This window comes from Galeopterus variegatus, unplaced genomic scaffold (assembly GCF_000696425.1).
Source record: "Galeopterus variegatus unplaced genomic scaffold, G_variegatus-3.0.2 Scaffold1463, whole genome shotgun sequence".
Taxonomy (NCBI): domain Eukaryota; kingdom Metazoa; phylum Chordata; class Mammalia; order Dermoptera; family Cynocephalidae; genus Galeopterus; species Galeopterus variegatus.
The window spans coordinates 306,352-324,795 of NW_007727574.1; the positions used below are offsets into that span (position 1 = coordinate 306,352).

General features: G+C 44.2%; 1 protein-coding gene across 1 annotated transcript in view; it reads left to right on the forward strand.

The window, feature by feature from the left end:
- Positions 1-5,414: 5,414 nt before the first annotated feature.
- EVA1C (eva-1 homolog C (C. elegans)) overlaps positions 5,415-18,444 on the forward strand; it is a 68,021-nt gene continuing 54,991 nt past the window's right edge. Inside the window, exon 1 of the mRNA XM_008577231.1 lies at positions 5,415-5,483. The gene's annotated coding sequence lies outside the window, so the exon portion shown is untranslated. The remainder of the gene's footprint in view (positions 5,484-18,444) is intronic.

An 18,444-nucleotide genomic window follows, 5' to 3' on the forward strand; every position in this document is an offset into this window, starting at 1 on the left:
TCAATTATTTCAAAATCTCAGTGCAATAGTTGCATGGCAGCAGGGGGAAGTGGAGCAGTAATTCGATATGAATTGCAAAAAGAAAGAGAGCAAAAGTCATGAAGACCGTGCAGAGCTCTTCTTTCCCTTGGCATCTCCCACGGCCTCACCTACTTTTCTCCTTCCCCGTTTTCCTGCTCTCATTCTTCCTACCCCCTGTCTACAACCCCACCACCCCACCTGCCTCTGCACACCCAGGTGCGGATGGCTTCTGGCATGCGTGCATACGCACACACACATTCTCACGTGCTACTTCCATGTAACGGTGCGTTCACCTCTCCGCACCACACAGTATACACTTACTAGGACACATTTGTGACTCATGTGGTCATGGGCTAAGCACCGCTGTAGGACTAACATTTACCAGAAGGAGAATCTAATGGGCTTCTCTGAAATGGTAACCACCACCCCTGCCCAGAGGCTGCGAGATCGTGGGACTGCTCCCACTTTCAGAGTGTGCCCCCCCAGTCACGCCTCTTTTAGACAAGTTGCTACTCTACTTAAAATATTTTTTTCCTTCTGCCGAACACAGAGAAAATATAGCATTGTTTCCAAGAGAGGGAGCAGGGTCACCAGCAGGAAGGGGTGTGCAGTATTTGTACAGTTTCATGACTCAGTCCATCTGAATTTCCAAGCATTTTAAGAGAGCTTTGTCCAAAAAAAAAAAAAAAAAAGGTCTATTGTGTGGCTCTTGGCAGTGAAGAAAATAGCAGGCCTGTCAGAACTCTGTTTCAGATTTAATTTTCAAGTGGGTGATGTAAGAATGCTGTCCGACAGGAGGCCTTTGCTCCTTTTCTCATTTCTGCTCATTTTGGTGCTACAGACCTTCAGCTTTCAGAATCAGCTCATAGTAACAAACTGAAGCATCTTTCCCTTGACACTCTTTTTAATAAAAAGGCATCAAGTTCTTCAGCAAAGATTAATTTGACTTTTAAATGAATACGGCTTCCTGCAACAAAACACATTCAACTGCGTATATATTTTATATATATATGTAAATATATATATAAATAAATATATAAATTTATATATAAATATATAAATATATATTTTATATATATTTCAGAGCATCTTCTTGCATTTTTCAATATATGTGTGAAAATTCAGACCAAGAGACATTACTGATCTTCCCAAATGCCTTGTTTATTCAGTATTTACTTCTGGGTACAGATGTTATAAAAAAATAAGTAGGAAAATCTTGTTTATGAAGATGCTCTTTTCTAGCTGTTTTCTTCCCTGGATGTTGAGCAGCAAACAGTGATTTTTCTCATTACATAAATATTTTATGTAGAGCACGAATTTTCTCCTCCAGGTCTCTGTCTTCTCTTGTTAATAATGATTATGTATTATACATTTTGAAAAAAGAACCAAAGTATCCTATTCAACCCCTGGGTCTCTCTGAACTGTGAATAGATGATAAGCTTCTGGGCTGGGAAATTTTCTCCCAGTGTTGCCAAGATCTGGTTCACATTATGGAGGCAACTTTCTACTCAAACCACTCATTAGGGTCCTGCATCCAATGTCACCCATCCTCAGCAAAACAAACACTATTTCCTTCTTCTCTGTTTCCAGAACATTCCCCTAAAGCCCTGGAGAGTCAGTGCACGTAAGGGTTTTTTTTTCATAAGGGGAAATTTAGCATGGAGATCTCATATACTACATGGATGGTACCAAGCTGGGTTTAAGATAAAACCAGACTGTGGACAAGATCAGTGTCTGGAAACAGAACACGTAAAACCCACCTGGCTGTCCACTGCCCTTGGTCTGTTATTGTAAGGAAGGCCTTGCCAAAGGGAATGTCTTAGGTCATTGCTCCTTTGTGTGTAGCTAAAACATGAGGCTTCATCCTGAGAAGGCAGTTAGGCCTTCAAACCCAGACTATAGCCTTCTGTGGAACCTTGTGGAACCTTCTCGAATATGACTCATTACCACCAAAGGGTGTTTGATGAAATTCTACTCTGCACCATTTGTCTTCATTACCCAAATATTCTCTTTCTGTGGGAAGGTAAGTTATTAGGTAGAGCTTATGCAGTCTGATATGTTGATTGAGAGCTTTACTTTAAAGAATGTCAAATGTTTGTGATTCAGTCTCACAGACAGGTTAAAATCACAGTGTTAAATGTGAGGTTGTAAATTACTATCATTATCATTATTATTATTCAAGCAAGCTATGAGAAATGAACATTATCTAACAATATCCACACTTCATGGACTGTGGGGAAGAGTGAATTTGCTGGAACTGCAGAAGCCTGAATTCTCACTGCAGGGTGATTTGAATATAGTTGTGTGCCACATTACGACACTTCAGTCAACGATGGGCCATGTGTACAATGGTTGTTCTATAAGATTGTAATGGCTGTATCATATAGACTAGGTGTGTAGTGGGCTGTACCATCTAGGTCTGCGTATGCACACTCTGTAATGTTTGCACAATGATGAAATTGCCTAACAACGCACTTCTCAGAGCACATCCCTGACGTTAAGCAATGCATGACTTGTATTCTGAGCTGGAGTTTCATCTGCAGCTAATTGAATCTAAGTCTCTGGGCTGGGGCTGGGCCTTGATATTTTTTAAAAGCTCCTGAGATGTCTCTAATGTGCAGCCAAGGTTGAGATCTGTTGGAAAACATTGCATACTTTTAAATCCATCTATTTATTGAATGTTTAATGTTGATTATTATTTTTCCAGACACAGAAAAGTTGCAAGAAAAGTACAAAGCCATCCTTTACATCCTTTGCCCAGGTTCCCCAGTGTTATCATTTTACCATATTTGCTTTATTCTTTTCTCTCTTAAGATGCAGACAACATATCCTTTACTCCTAAATATTTTTATGTTTTCCTTAACAACAAGGGCATTCTCTTACATAACCAAGACAGTGATCAAAATCAGGATATTAACCTTGCTACGATACTGTTTTCTAATTTGTAGACCGTGTTCAGATTGTACCAGTTGTCCCTGTGATGTCCTTTAGAGCAAAAGGAAATCCCAGATCACATGGTATTTTCAGCTGTCATGTCTCTTTAGACTTCTTTCAACCTGGAACAGTTAGTTCCTCAGTCTTTATTTTTCACGATATTGGTATTCTTGAAGAATACAAGATGGTTATTTTATAGAATGCCCCAGAGTTTGGGTTTGTCTGATGTCTCCTCATGGTTCTGTTCTGCACTTGGGGCAGGACGATCACAGCAGTGCTGGTGTGTTCTCCTCAATGCAACGAGTCAGGAGGAGCACAGTGTTGGTTCCCGCCATGACCCTGAGTGAATGTTGTTTGTTTGGTTAAAGTGGAGCGCAGGCCTCTTTCAGGCTGCAGAGGCTGTCATCAGGCATGCTCACTCAGATTAATCGATCGTCTTACTTAGCCATTTATCTGGCAATGCTATAAGGGTCAGGATAAGCAAGTCTTAAAGCAGAAGAGGAGAAAGAAGGAAAAGCTTCCAGAATCTGGAGCTTTGGCAAGGGGGGCTGGTCTGGGGATGGCACCACCACAGTTGCTCCTGGTGTTAGGACGAAGTGGCCGAAAAGCATTCGGTCTGGAAGGGGCTGCAGGTTAGGAAGAGAGACATGGAAGACCGTCAGGCTTTGCTTACCTCTGGCATTGCTGGGACTGCACTGCCGCCTCCAGGTCCTTCATTGCTGAGCTTTAAAAATCCTCTTTTTTAATCCTTCCTCTAAAACAGAACAATTCTCTCTTTCTAAGCTCTGGCCCACCTTGCAGCTCCATCTGTCTTTTCCTTTGGGATTGATGACTTCACATTAGCCCTAGGAATAATTTCTGTCCTGGTGATGCCTTGCTTAGCACTTCTGGTAACTCAGCCTGTTTATGATCTATTGCTTATCTCCAGATCCGATGGGACTCTTTATTCTTACCATACCCCCCAGATTAAACCTATTGATCGTTTTAATAAATGATCAAAACTTGGGTTTCCCTCTGTATGTGAAGGGAGCAGTGTGTCGGCTGAGGTCGGGAAGGGGCGGTGTTTATTTCTGTCTACCCAGCATCTCAGGCCTTCATGGCCCCTGACCAGAAGTCGGGGAGGCCGGCAGATGAGCCTTTTCCCTCTCTTTATTGCAGTCGATACTCCTGCCCGTGGTTGTCTCTGACTCGTTATCAGAATGCATCATTCCCCTTTCTTTGTTTCCTCTTCTTACTTCATGTTTCCCTCGCCTGGGCTGCTGGGTGCTGCTGTGGAAACATCATGTTGTTGTGGAGATTGTGGCCACAGCAAATTCAGGCTCCCCAACCTCAGGCTGTCCCTTGCTGGTCTCTTCCTCATACCTTTGCAGAAAACCGCAGCCAGTGGAGGTAATCATAATGAAGATGAGCATTTATACAGAGCTGACGCAGGGCAGAGCAGTCGTGATGGGTTGAATGGTGTCCCCCTGGAAAAAGATATGCGGGAGTCCTACCACCAGTACCTCAGAGTGTGACCTTATTTGGAGTCAGAATCTTTACAGAGGTGATAAGGTAAAATGAGGTCATTAGGGTGGGCCTAATCCACTGTGACTGGAGTCCTTGTAAAAGGGGAAGTTTTGGACATAGAGAACACCATGTGAATATCGGACTTACGTGACCACAAGCCAAGGAACTACCAGAAGCAGGGAGGCCTGGAACTATTCTCTTTTTAGCGTCTTCAGAGAAGTGTGGCTCTGCCAAACACCTTCATCTCAGACTTCTGGCCTCCAGAAGTGTAAAACAATAAATTTCTGTTGTTCTAAACCACCCAGTTTGTGGTACCTTGTTACGGCAGCCCTAGGAATTTAATACAGCAGAGTTCTGAGCCCTTCTCGTATAATTGCTCATTTAATCTTCACCACATCCCCCCGAGATAAGTGCTGTTATTATCTTCATTTTATAGGTGCTCGTCTGCGGCACAGAGAAGTTGAGCAATTTGCTGAAGGTCACTAGAGCTAATAAAACCGTACTGTAGTCAACACCCTAATACCTGCCTCTGGCTGTCATCTTATTTCCCCCTTTCCTCCTGTCTCCCCTCCTCTCAGTCTCCTTTATGGGGCCTTCTTTGTTGTCCCATCTCTTAGGTGTCTGCCTTCCTGCGTCCCCTCCCACGCCCACAGTTCTTCGCCCAGTAGCCCCTCCCCGGGGCCTCAGCCACCACCGAGGTGCTGACATGCTGGTCTCCCTCCTCCTAGGTGGCCGGCCTCCCAGGCACCGCAGGCTCAGCCTGTCCAGAGGAGAATCACAAAGCTGCCCTTCAAGGGCGTATCTCCAAAGAGCCGATGGCACCACCATCTCTAAACCCAGCAGCCATTCCCAAGTTCTCCCTCTGCCTATGCCCCACGTCCCCACCACCTACTCGCACTGATTCTACTGCTAGATCGCCAGTTGTCTTTGCTGTCAGGACCTGCTGAAGAATTTGCAAGACCTAGTGCAGAGTGAAAATGTGGGCCCCTTGTTCAAAAATCAGAGGAAACATGCTGTTCAAGGTACTAAAAATATAAAGCTTTTTCTTCTTTTTTGTTATTTCTCTGTCTCTCAACTTATCATGATGTTTTTTATTTATTTAATGTCTTTCTAAGTAAAGAAAAGCTAACATCTTAAATCATTAACATAGATTTCACTGTTCATCTTTACATTGTGCAATACCAGTTTTAAATGCAAAAAGAAGTGCATTTAACTCAGATGTGAAATCACAGAAGTGATGCAATTTATATCTTGCATGTGTACTTTTTTCTCACTAGAACAGTGAGAACACTGCAGGACAGTAATTCAACTGTTTTTATTTCACTTTTCCATGCCTGCTCATTCTCCCACCACACTCTACCTTGGCTTACGGATGTGTGAGGAAGGAAAAAGGACTATGAGTTCCACCATCTTTCTCTCTCCTTCTGGGTCATTGGTGTAAGTGGTTGGCTAATACAGGGACACGAGTAAGGAAGGATGGGAGAGTGTTCCTGGGTTGTTCCTGTTTCTCAGGATGCCATTGCCTTCTGTTTGCATTGAAAGCAGATTCTGATTCTAAGGGACGCTATCAGCATGTCTTGCGTACTTAGCCGTAGACATATCACACTCTCTTGTGCTCGCTTTGAGACTTGCTGGACTTCTGTTCCCTGCAGACCCACCGAGAGTCTCTACTTAGGGTGACGCAAACATGCCATGGGTGTGGGGTGACAAGGACGACTGTATCTCACATCGCAGATGTCTCAGCTGCCCACATGCGTGCTCCATCGCCCCATAAGATTTCACTTACAAAACACAGGTCAAAGATACAATTACTAAGAATTTCAAGACTGACAGCAGAGCATTAAACCAAGCATGAGAACATTGGGCCCTGTGTGACTGTGCAGGCCATACATCCATGTCCTCCACTCTGATTTTGGTCCTTTCCACCCCATTCCCCTGCTCTGCTGTCTCCGTTGGAGCCTTCCTCATTTCTCCGATGAGGACTGCATCTACCCTGATTTTTTCGTGGGTCTCTCCAGTCCGTCCAGTACAAGCCTCCCCGGGATTTCTGTGCATTGCAAACCTGAGCAGCACCACTCCCTGCAGGCCAGCCTGCAGCAGCTCCCATCTACCTTCAGATTAGAGTTCAGACTCCTCGACAAGACACTGCTTTATTCTCCAGCCTTCACATCAATCTTCCACCCTGCAATCAACATCGAGAAGCTCTCTCTGAGCCATTCCACATCTTTCCCTGCTGCCTGAGGCTCATCTCCACCTGGTTACTTCCTGCACTTTCTTCAGGTGGCACCTACACCTGGAAGCCCTCCTTGCCTCTTGGGTGGGTCAGGTGCATGCTGTTTTTGCCCCTTGCCACCCTCCCTCTCCAGTGCTTCCTCTGTCACAGCATCCATCTCCTGAAGTACAATAAGCAATAGGCATGTCTTGTCCTTTAGCCAGGGCCACGTCCAGGTCTTCTGAGTGATAAATGAGATGACAAGTGAACATTTCTGCCCTCTAGTCCATTTTTGCCCATTTGCGAATCACTGGTCTGGAGCCCTCGGGATGCCAGGAGCCAAGCTATCCAAGTGCTAGAAGTAACCCCTCATAACCTCCAGTCTTTCCTGCTTCCTTTCCATGTCTATCAAGAGGGAGCAGCTGGTTCGTAAGGACCTGCTTTCCTTCCCACAGCATCGCTCGCCCACCCTGCCTGGCTTCTAAACTCAGACTTAACTTTTCTATAAATGCAGATTCTTCAATTCAGCTTTATTAATTCATGCATTGTCCCTATTTCTCTCTTCTCTCTCACCCCAATTCTCCTTTTCTTTCTGTTACATTTAAGATAACTCTGGGCATAACATTATTAATTTATTTTTTTTGGCAGCTGGTTGGTATGGGGATCTGAACCCTGGACTGTGGTGTTATTACACCACACTTTAACCAAATGAGCAACCGGCCAGCCCAGTGAGCATAACATTATAACAAACTGTAAAGACAGGGATGGTGAGCAGTGTCTCCTTTATTTGGAAGTCCTGGACTCAGGGCCAAGAGAGGAGCCCCTGCAGTCTGGGAAGAGATCAGACCGGAGTCAGAGTTCACAGGGACTCATGCCTGATCAAGGCTTCTCTAACACAGATTTTCTGTTAGGCACATCACTGTTTTCTTTCACTTAGAAACACTAGACAGCACTTCAGCACTACACTCGAGGGCCATTTTAAACAGCAAAATCACCAACAAAAAACACAAAAATGTGAAAAACATGGCACGAAATAGACCATGCTGAGGACACTTGTTTATGGTATGAGCTGAAATGAGAGCAGTGCTGAAACAAGATCTCACCTGAGACCAGGCACATCAGATGACTCAGGTTTTTTACCACTGTGCCCATGTCCAGGAAAGCCCTGCAAGTATTAATTCTGGGGTTACAAGTTAATGTGTTGTTTATGGTATGAGCTGAAATGAGAGCAGTGCTGAAACAAGATCTCACCTGAGACCAGGCACATCAGATGACTCAGGTTTTTCACCACTGTGCCCATGTCCAGGAAAGCCCTGCAAGTATTAATTCTGGGGTTACAAGTTAATGTTAGCGAGCAGGCGAATTTGCAAATACAGAATCCGTGAATAATGAGGATTGATTGTGTGCGGTTTACAGGTGCTCTTTGACTTAACAATGGGGTTACGTCCCCAGAAACCCATCTCAAATTGAAGATATTGTAGGTCAAAAGTGCATTGAATACATCTAACCCAAAACACTTGTGTAAGCCACAGTTGGGCAAAATCATCTAACACAAAACCTATTTTATAATAAATTGTTGAGCATCTCATGTAATTTATTGAATATCGAAAGTGAAAAACAGAGTAGTTGTGTGGGTACTTGAAGTGCGGTTTCTACTGAATGCAAATTGCCTTCACGCCATCGTAAAGTCGAAAAGTAGTAAGTGGAGTCACCGTAAATCTGGGATCGTCTGTACACAGTGCACTGTGAATCAGATTCACAGCATCCAGGGGATGGCCAGGAACCAAGAGCTAGTAAACAAGATTCCTGGCTGGTGGTGAATGAAGTAGATGTCCTGGGGAGTTCAGAGATGAGGGACAGAGTCACTGAGCTGTCACCCGTGGCGTGAATAAAATAAGGCAAGAGATAAGGAATATAAACATAAGATGAGGGCCGTCAGAAGGAACACTTGTCAGCAAAGGAAGGATGAGGAAGGGTGAATGAAGAGCCCACAGGAGAATTAAGAAAGCGCGGGCCCCTGAGGCCGTTCAGTGAGGCCGAGCCGGGTTGGGGGGAGCATGCCAAGGAAACAGTTAAGGAGGAATATAAAGACTGGGGCCAGGCCAGCCTAATTACTATGTGGGTGCCTGTATTTCTTTATACTTGCCGACTATCAGTCCAGCCTCCCTCTTTCTGGGAAATACAAGGGAAGAAATGTTGTGACTTCCCCTTATTCTCAGGCGAAACCAAAGAAGGGGAATCTAAATGACCTGTCCAAAGTCCACTAAGCCAATGAGGAGGCTGTAATAGGTATAGCCGGTCACCCAGCCTGCTCTCTAAGCACAGCCTTTTGGGCATGCTGTTTACATCTGTTTCAAGTTTTAGAAACTTCCAGGCACTGGTTTTGTTAACTGCTTAGGAAATAAAGCATGTTCGGTCAAGAATACGGCAAACCTGTCCTGCTCCTAAATCTAATCGTTTTCCTTCAAAATAGCTTCTGGAGGTTTAGAGTACTACTCTCCAAGCATCATCATCCCTAAAGTGGAAAAGAAAGTTTCACTATCCTGAGCAGTGAAATTACTATATAATTTTCCAATTAACTGAATAAAGTATAAAATACATGCCCCCAGGTCTTAAATTTCTACCTTGAACGTATCATACCTACTTTAATCATCCTACACATCCAAAGAGTGGGCAGAAGAGAAATGAGCCATCCAGAGTTGAAAGGCTGCTTCTTACACAACCTTTCAGGGGGTGGGTGGGGAGGCAGCACTTTGCTGCCCCCACATCTGTGTGTTGGGCTCTCTGGGTCCTTCTGGTTGGTCAGCAACCCTGAGTGTTTCTGAGAGCCTTTTGTTGTATGTGGGGGGAGAGAGCAACTAATTTGGCCAATTCCAAGCAGAAAAGATCAAGTATAGATTTCGTATCTGAGTTTTAAGTGCTGGTAAAAAGTTGCATTAAGTTATCAAATGCACTGCAATCCCAGCTTAGTCGCCAAGTGGCTCTGTAGTTTGGGGATTACTGTGCAGCTCAAAGAAAAGAGAAAGTGCTCCACTTAGATGCTTGGGGTACATGGGGATTGATCCAGTTACTTTAAACCAATCTAATCCAGATGGTGTTTGCGGAATAACTTTCGGGGGCTGGTACCTGTTCACCATACAAGGTGTTCCTTTTTATAGGATTTGAAACCTTTGGTTGAAAAGGCTCAAAGGAGCTCCTACCAGACCTGTTCGAAATAAAATAGTGACTGTGATCTAAAGACTGTAATTCAAGATCAACACAGCATATTTAGAGTAATTTTTAAAAATTGATTCATATCCTCTCTCTCTCTCTCTCTGTGTGTGTGTGTGTGTGTGTGTATATATATATATATATATATATAGCATATTACATAGAGAAATCTATAAGTGCTGGGTGTTGTTGGGTGCTTGTAAGGATTAATCAGAATCTGCTTCTCACTCATTTGCCTGTGATCTGCTCTTGCTTTCTAGTCTTCCATGCTCTCTCATTCACTGATTCATTCAAAAACCATTCATTGTCTACCTGCTATATGACTGACCCTTTCTTGGCAGTGGGGATATAGCAATAAATAAAACAAAGTCTCTTCTTACATTCAAAAGGGAAGAAACAGACAATATGTCTCTATGTAGTAAAATACAGGAGAATCAGGGGTGTCGGGGTGGGAGATGTGCTGCATTCCAGAGTGACCGGGAAAAGCCCATCTAATGAGGTTACATTTGCGCAAAGGGCCAAATGAAGGGAGGGGTTGAGGAAGAAAGCAGATATCTGGACAAAGAATGTTTCAGGCAAAGAGAATAGCCAAAGCAAAAGTCCTGAAGCCAGCATATGTTTGGCATTTTTGAGAAACAAGGAGGAGGCCACTGTGTCTGGAGCCAAGGTGCAGAATGGTAGTAGACGAGGTTGGATAATGCAGACAGGACCCCGATCACATAAGGATTTTGGATTTTTGTTTGAGTGGGATGGAAAGCCATGTGATGGATTGGCATGTGTAGACAAATGCTTAGGCAGGCACAAGGGTCTGAAATCCATACACGTAAATATTCATGTGGGCATCTACACAGAAAAATCCACTTAAAATCTATATGTGTATATAAGGGAGAGTATGGGGCTTGATGAATCAGAGCATTGGTGTACAGAAAGAGAAAACAGAGATGCTGGGAGAAAAAGTAACAAGATAAGAGGTAATTGGGTAAACGACTATCAGAAACCAACATTAAAGTCAAGAACTCAAAGTCCAGGGGTAGTAGAAAAAAGTCCCCTCTATGTGTGTAGAAAATGGCAACTGAGTGCAAACTGGTACTCCCAAAGATGTCAAAATGTTCATTTCTCAAGGTAGAAAAGTCACAGAGAGAGAGCAAGGGGTCGTTGACACTTTACTTGTCAAATATTAGCAGCCAATTTCTGGGGTGATTTTTTCCATTATTGAGAAATTTGGAAATATTTTAATCATATACACTTTGAGATTCCTTTAAATGCTTTTGAAACAATGGCAGGCATGGAAGGTTTATAAGTTTTATTCTGTTTTATGCCTTTGGAAATAATATTATTATTTGGCTTTAAGAAAGCCAAGCAGTTTTATTGTCAAAGGGAATGGCTGAGTTTGTTGGGAAACATGCTCGGAAAATGGATTTCAGGAATTTGTAGGTTCAAAAGCAGCATATCAGAAGCAAGTGAACTCATCCAAGTGTGCACTTAGCTGGTCTGTTTCAGACAACATTGTGCTCATTTCTACAACAAATGCTTCTGTAAAATCCTCAAACCTGGGGGCAAATGATTATGGCATAATCTCCCTGAAATAGATGAGCCCCTCCTTTGGAGCAGTTTTACAGAATATGAGAGCAGACGTCATCTACCCTTTTTTTGAGATGTCCTAGTCCTAAGCCAAACCAAAGCTAAGCTGGGAAGCAGTGGGTTTGGGGTGCTCCTTGACCTTTCTCTCTTTGGGCTCCCTTTTCCACGTAGATTGCACGCGCAATTTCTTTGCCTTCTAGTACACTCATGTTCTCCCCAGGTAATGAAATTGATGTGTCCAGCCATTGTATAAGGTGCTGTACTTATGCTGTTTCTTATCACCTGCACATCAACTCTATAAAGTAGTCATAAGTCTCCCATTTTGCAGAGGAAGAAACTGAGAGGTGAAGAGGTTATACTGAGCAGGCCCTAATAAGCAGGTGATCTGAGGGGTTCCAGAGCCTGCATTTTCCCATCGTAGCCCACAGCCTTCATCCCCTGCTCTGACACACCTTATCCAGGGCCAGGACTCTCCAGAACATCACACCAGCCTGCCTGCAGTCTCCATGCCTTCTCCCACACTCATCAACATATGGAAACTTGCCTGTCCTATGAGTGTTCCATCATAGGCCTCTGCTTTCCATTTCTGCTCATGAAATTCTTAAAGGTCAGTGGCATTGTGAAGAGTGACTGGCAGGCTCATTAATGAGACCACTAATCCCTTTTATCTTCTTAGTAATTTAACTCACTTCTATTGTGGCTTTTGGTTCCAAGGTCCTAATTCAAAGAAATGATTCCCCCAGTGAAGATGGAGGTTACATGGAATGGTGTCAAAAACACCGTCACGGACCAGTGAATGTTTTTGGTGGAAGTTTTTGATACTTCTCAAAGTCCTATAACCTTTCTACTTAACACAGCACCAGTTGACAGAATGCTGGGGTATTAGTCAGGGCCAACTAGCTGCTGAAACAAAAAACTCCCAAATCCCTATGGCATAACAGAATAAAGGATTATTTCTTGCTCATGGCATGGTCCTGTGTGATTGGAAAAGGGGGTAGGCTCTGCTCCATGAAGTCCTTCAGGGACCCAGGTTCCTTCTGCCTTGTGCCTCCTCCATCTTCTGGGCCCTCAGAGTCTGTTCTTACCCCCTTCATTGTCCATACGTGACAGCAGACAGGGGAGGGAGAAAAAGTGGAGGGTCACATGGGGGTCTCAAGGGTCAGACCTGCAAGTAGCAAATGTCACTTCTGCCCTTTCTCCGTTAGCAGAACTTAAGGGGGGAGGGGCTGGAAAATATACTCCTCCCATGTGCTGAGGAAGAAAACGTATCATCTCTGCCCTATCTGGACTCAGTTTGTCTTCTCTCCTCCTCTGGTTTGTTTTGGGACCAGGATCTGAGCTTATCACTAAAGAGCAATACTAGCTACCCCAGGTCATCCCTACCACTTATGATTCCCCCTCAAATATCTAAAAACCAGGCCGATGGCTGTAGTCCTCTTCATAATTCACCTCCAGGTTCAACATTTTAGTGCTAAACCTGGGATTAGAGGAAGGTCTTGAACACAGGACTCACTTCACTTTTTGATCTTCATGCTCCAGGGTGTGTGGTGCCCAGTCCTGGCCCTTCATTGGCCACAGTGCCCTTCCTGCCCCCTCAGGAACACTGACTCATGGCTCCCCTCCAGCCCCCCACCCCCCAGTGCTTTTGCCAATTCTCTAAACACACACAAACACAAAAGAAAAGAACACGTTTTTCTGGAAAAGGACTTCAAACATGTAGAGACATCCTTGAGTATTTGTGAATGAAAGGGTGTGGTCTCTTATCTAAAGCACTAACCAAGTAGAAGGTGCCACTTTATTAACCAAAAGTTGGGAGGGGGAGGCAAGGAGGAAAGAATTGAATTCCATTCTCTTCCCAGAAGTGAGCTTGTGAAATTGGCCCCCGGTGATTCGGGGACTTTTGCGCATGGATGTTGGGTGGGGGTGCGGGGCAGGCAACTGGTGTACTTGTATCCTGTGCTCAGAGTGATTCAAGCAACAGCAGCCATCCGAAACTTGGACTTCATTGGAGGGCCTCTGGCTTCAGAAAAGAAAGAGAGGGAAAATTTACAGCCCATTTGGCCTCTTCTAAATGTTGGTAACTTTTTAGACCTTAATTATTAGAAAAAGAAAGAAAGAAGGAAGGAAGGAAAGAAAGAGGGAAAGGAAGGTAAAGAAGGAAGGAAGGGAGGGAGGGAAATTTCCCTTCCTGAATGTAAATCAATGCAGCTATTATGGAAAACAGTATGGAGGTTCCTCAAAAAACTAAAAATAGAACTATCTTATGACCCTGCAGTTTCACTAGTGGGTGTATACCCAAAGGAAATGAAACCATCTATCAAAGAGACACCTGCACTTCATTGTTCATTGCAACACTATTCACAAGAGCCAAGAAATGTAATCAACCAAATGCCCATCAATGGATGAACGGATTTTTTAAAAACCTATGGTATATATACAGAATGGGATACTATTCAACTATGTATATTAAAAAAAATGTATTCCTGTCATTTGTAGCAGCAAAGATGGAACTGGACACTGTCATGTTAAGTGAAATAAGTTAGGCACAGAAACACAAATACAGCATGATTTCACTCATATGTGGAATCTAAAAAAAAAAAGTGGTTCCCATAGAAGTAGAGAGTAGAATCAGGGTTACCAGAGGCCAGGAGGAGGAGGGGGTCTTGGGGGAGGGGAAGAGGTAGATTAACAGGTACAAAGTTACAGGTAGATAGTTCTGGTGTTCTAGGCTGACTAGAGCTAATATTACTATATTTCTAAATAGCTAGAAAAGAGGATTTGACTATAATCACCACAAAGATAAATGTTCAGAGGATGGATATGCTGTCTACCCTAAGTGAATCATTATGCAGTATATTCATGTATTGAAATAGCACACTGTACCCACAAATATGTACAATAAAAATTTTTTAAGAATTCCCTTTCCCTCCAAGCTCAGCAGTGACATTTCTGGACCTTGAGGACAGTCACTGGGCTGTGTTTTCTCTCTGAGTGTCCACCTGACACCATAGTGCTCAGAGCCGAGAGGGCTGACTGAGAGTGTAATTGACTAGAGGCAGGTTGTTTGATGTAGAGCTAGGACTAGGGTCTGGAGCTCACAGACCCCACGAGCCCATTCACAAACTCTTCACATTCAGGTCTATGAGCTAGGTAACTGGCAAAAAGATCCTTGGAGCCTTGGTTGAAGAAGGAATAGTCTTTATTCAGCACACACACACATCTAGGATCTAGGCAGTACAAAGAGAAACTCAGAAACTCAACTGCTACCGGCAAAGTCCAAAGAAAAACTGACCAGCTGCAAGCGGAGTAGACATGCTCTATTTTTAGATGTGAGCTCTGCCAGCCAGCCTGCTTCACAAACTGAAGAAAACACAATAGCAACAAAACTAAAAAGATACATTGGTGCACATGCACACTAACTCCACCCACACACAACTTGTTTACAAGGAATGTGCTGCTCGACCCCAACCAGACCTCAGCTGAGGGAGCCTGACTAAATTATCCTATTTTCCCCACATTCAGCATTCCAGCAATGGGAACTCCATGTTACTTCAAGATTTATGATATAATAGCCATACCTTGGAGTTGTGCAGTAGTTTATGGTAGATAATAGCTGGTTATGCCCATTATATCATTTGACCCTCACAGCAAAACATGAGGACACCAATTCCTAGAGGTGACTGTCACAGTCACACACCCTAATCCCTTGTCTGGGGCCTTTTAATCCTCTGCTTGCCCCTCCTCCTCCCTCTCCTTCGCTGGCCTGCTCTTGATGAGGATTCTGCAGCTGTATGGGACTCAGAAATTCCTTCTGAGTCATCTAAGTTAGATGTAGCTCTTGTCACTGACCCTGTTTTATGGAGCACAAGTGAATGTTCTCTTAATTACGCTGTGCTTAACACTAACCCTCAGATGCCTCATGCAAAAAAAGTGGGGGGCTGGTCAGATATGTCTGGGAGATTCTGCCTACTTTGTCCACTCCTATGGTGTCCCTGTGTGCATTGGCATGTCTGTGGCTCTGAGAAGTTCTGCAGGGAAGAATCATGTTGCCCATGACATCCTGAGCTTATTTTGCCATAGAACCTCCTAGCTCCCTACCCCCCACACCCCCTTGCATAACACCTGTTACTCCCATAGAACACTTTGGGACATACCCCATGAGTCTTTGAAAATTAGTCATTTACATCATTCTAGTCATTCTCTAGTCACTGGATTATTTGCATATATATGGGTTTTCATCACAGATTTGACAGGATGATGATCCCAACGATCCCAAGAACGATTTCCCAGCTTCCCCATGTCTTTTTGAAGTCAGTGGAGAACTCCTGCCACTCTTAGGGATTTATTTCCCATGAACTCTTCATCTACGTTTAAAAAGGGCAAATGTGAACTTTTATCTAAATTGCTCTAGGATTTGCCCAACCATGTATTTTGGGATATTCCCTTGAGAATATCTGCTGATACACAGCAGGGTATTCACCATGGAAGATACTATCTTGGATTTAAATAAACATGAATTGTACCACAGCTCCTGAGCTCTGTGAAGCTGACGAAGAGGGTCGACACCCACCCATTTTCCCCTCCCCACTAGCTTAACAAGGATCAACAGTGTATCTCCAGGCTATACAGGACTCTAAGGACCAGTTTCTTAAGAGGGTGCACTTCTCTCTTCTTTCAGGACAGTACATACTTGCCCACAGACAGGGTTAGATTGTAAGAACTCTGGCTGAGACGACTAAAAAATAAAGCATTTTTGACTGATCCAACGTGATGAATTTGATCCGGAGAGAACAGTTAGCAAAAAGCTGTATTGGCAGTTCTTTAAAAGAGTTCTCTTTTGAACCAGCCAAGAAGCCAAGGTATGGGGAAGCTGAGTGGTGCATTGACTCTGCCCACGCAGGGGAGAGAGTGTGCTTGCTCACTGGGGATGTGAAGAGCATGCCAGAAGTGGCTTTGGACTAGGAGTGGCTCATCTGTCATCTGCCTTTTGTTCAAGGACAACCTTGGCAGCAGGACTTTGCTCCAGCCCGCTTCTTCCCTCCATCACCTGCAACTAACTGTTCCGCCCTGAAATCACCACTCAAATAGCTTTTGGGGGCAGCCTTTTGCTTCTCCAACTTGCTTATGTGATTGCTCTTGCTCCTGGCTTCAGAAGGACTTCCATTCCCTCGGGCCGCTCCCCTCTCCTGGGCTCATTTCCTTCCCTGTATTTAGCTTGGAGCTCATGAATTGCAATATCCACTTTCAAAAACCTTGTTGGATCACAACCCATAGTAAGAAATGTAATTTACGTATGACCCAGGGCTCATCTGCATATGTGTTTATATATATGCATATGTATATGCATAGGCCTCTCCCAACTTTAACCCAGTCATAATTATTTAAAAATCTGTCCTTGAGGGCCGGCCAGGTGGCGCACTGGAGAGTGCGCCACTTGGGAGCGCGGCGGTGCCGCCGAGGGTTCGGATCCCATGTGGAGACTGGTTCCTGCTCACTGGCTGAGCGCGGTGCGGGCGCAACACCGAGGGTTGCGATCCCGTTGCCAGTCCCCAGTATGGGCGCGACACCGAGGGTTGCGATCCCATTACCGGTCAGTAAAAAAGACAAAAAGGAAAAAAAAAAATCTGTCCTTGAACTATAGCCCTATTTCTCTCATCTTCATCAGGTTGTTGCAACAGTCATTTGCATAGATTACGTTAGCTGCTATAACAAATTACACAAACTTAGTGGCTTACAGCAGCACAAATTTATTTTCTTACAGTTCTGGCAGTCAGAAGTCTAAAATGAAGGTGTCAGCAGGGCTGCATTTCTTCTGGAGGCTTCAGGGCAAAATATGTTTCCTTGCTTTTTCCAGTTTCCGAAGGCTGCCTACATTCTTGGGCTGGTGGCTGCATCACTCCAGTTGCTGGTTCCACTGTCACGTCTCCTTTTTCTGACTTTGACCCTCTTTCCTCCCTCCTTTTAAGAACCCCTGTGATTGTATGGGGCCCTCCCAGATAATCCATAATAATCTCTCCATCTTAAGATCCATAACCTAATCACATCTGCAAAGTCCCTTTTATAGTGTAAGGTAATGTGACCACAAGTACTGGGGATTAAGACCTGTGGACGTCTTTGGGCATCATTATTCCACCTGCCATCTTTGATTTCCTCAACTTACACTCACTTTTCAACCTTTCCCAAACATGCTTCTGTCCCCACCCCCCACTATCCCAAATGCGCTCATCATGGTCCTGGATGTCCTCCATGTTGCTGAAACCAATGGGTAGTTTTAGTTGTCCTTCTCCCTGACCTTGTGACACTGCAGAACATGCAGAATGAGGGATGGGAAGGCACCTGAGGAGGCCCATAAGCATGCAGAGTGAAGGCTGGTCCTCATGAGCATTTCCCACGGTCACTCTGGAGTGTGTCATGTGAATGCAGTCACCTGCAGAAGAAGGTATTCCTCACTTCCCGTGCTCTATAAATCACCCAAGGCTCCATGGCATCTCAACTTCCTTGATTAATTTAAAAGTATTGGTCAGATAACTGCAAAAGGTTTTTAAACAACGTTTTTATTTACCTACATATGAAAATGTGCACAAATCCTAAGTGGATAGCTGGGTGAACTTTCACAAAGTAAAGTACGTGTCCACCATTCAGATCCAGCGACAGAGCTTGCCAGCTCACCTGAGCTCTCCTCTGTCCCCTCCCTGTCACTAACTCTTCTCCTCCGAAAGGTGATGTTATCCTGGGGAGGCACAGGGGTTTTGTCCCCCCCACCCTTTTAAATAGACCTTATATTTTAGACAAGTTATAGGCTCATAGCGAAACTGAGCAGAAAGTACAATTTCTATGAACGTCCCTTCCCTTCCCCCACCAACATGCATCGCTTCCCCTACTGTCAACATCTCCCCAGAGGGATACATTTGTTACACTGGGTGAACCACGGTGACTCACCTTTATCACCCAAAATCCGTAGTTTACATTAGGGTTCACTC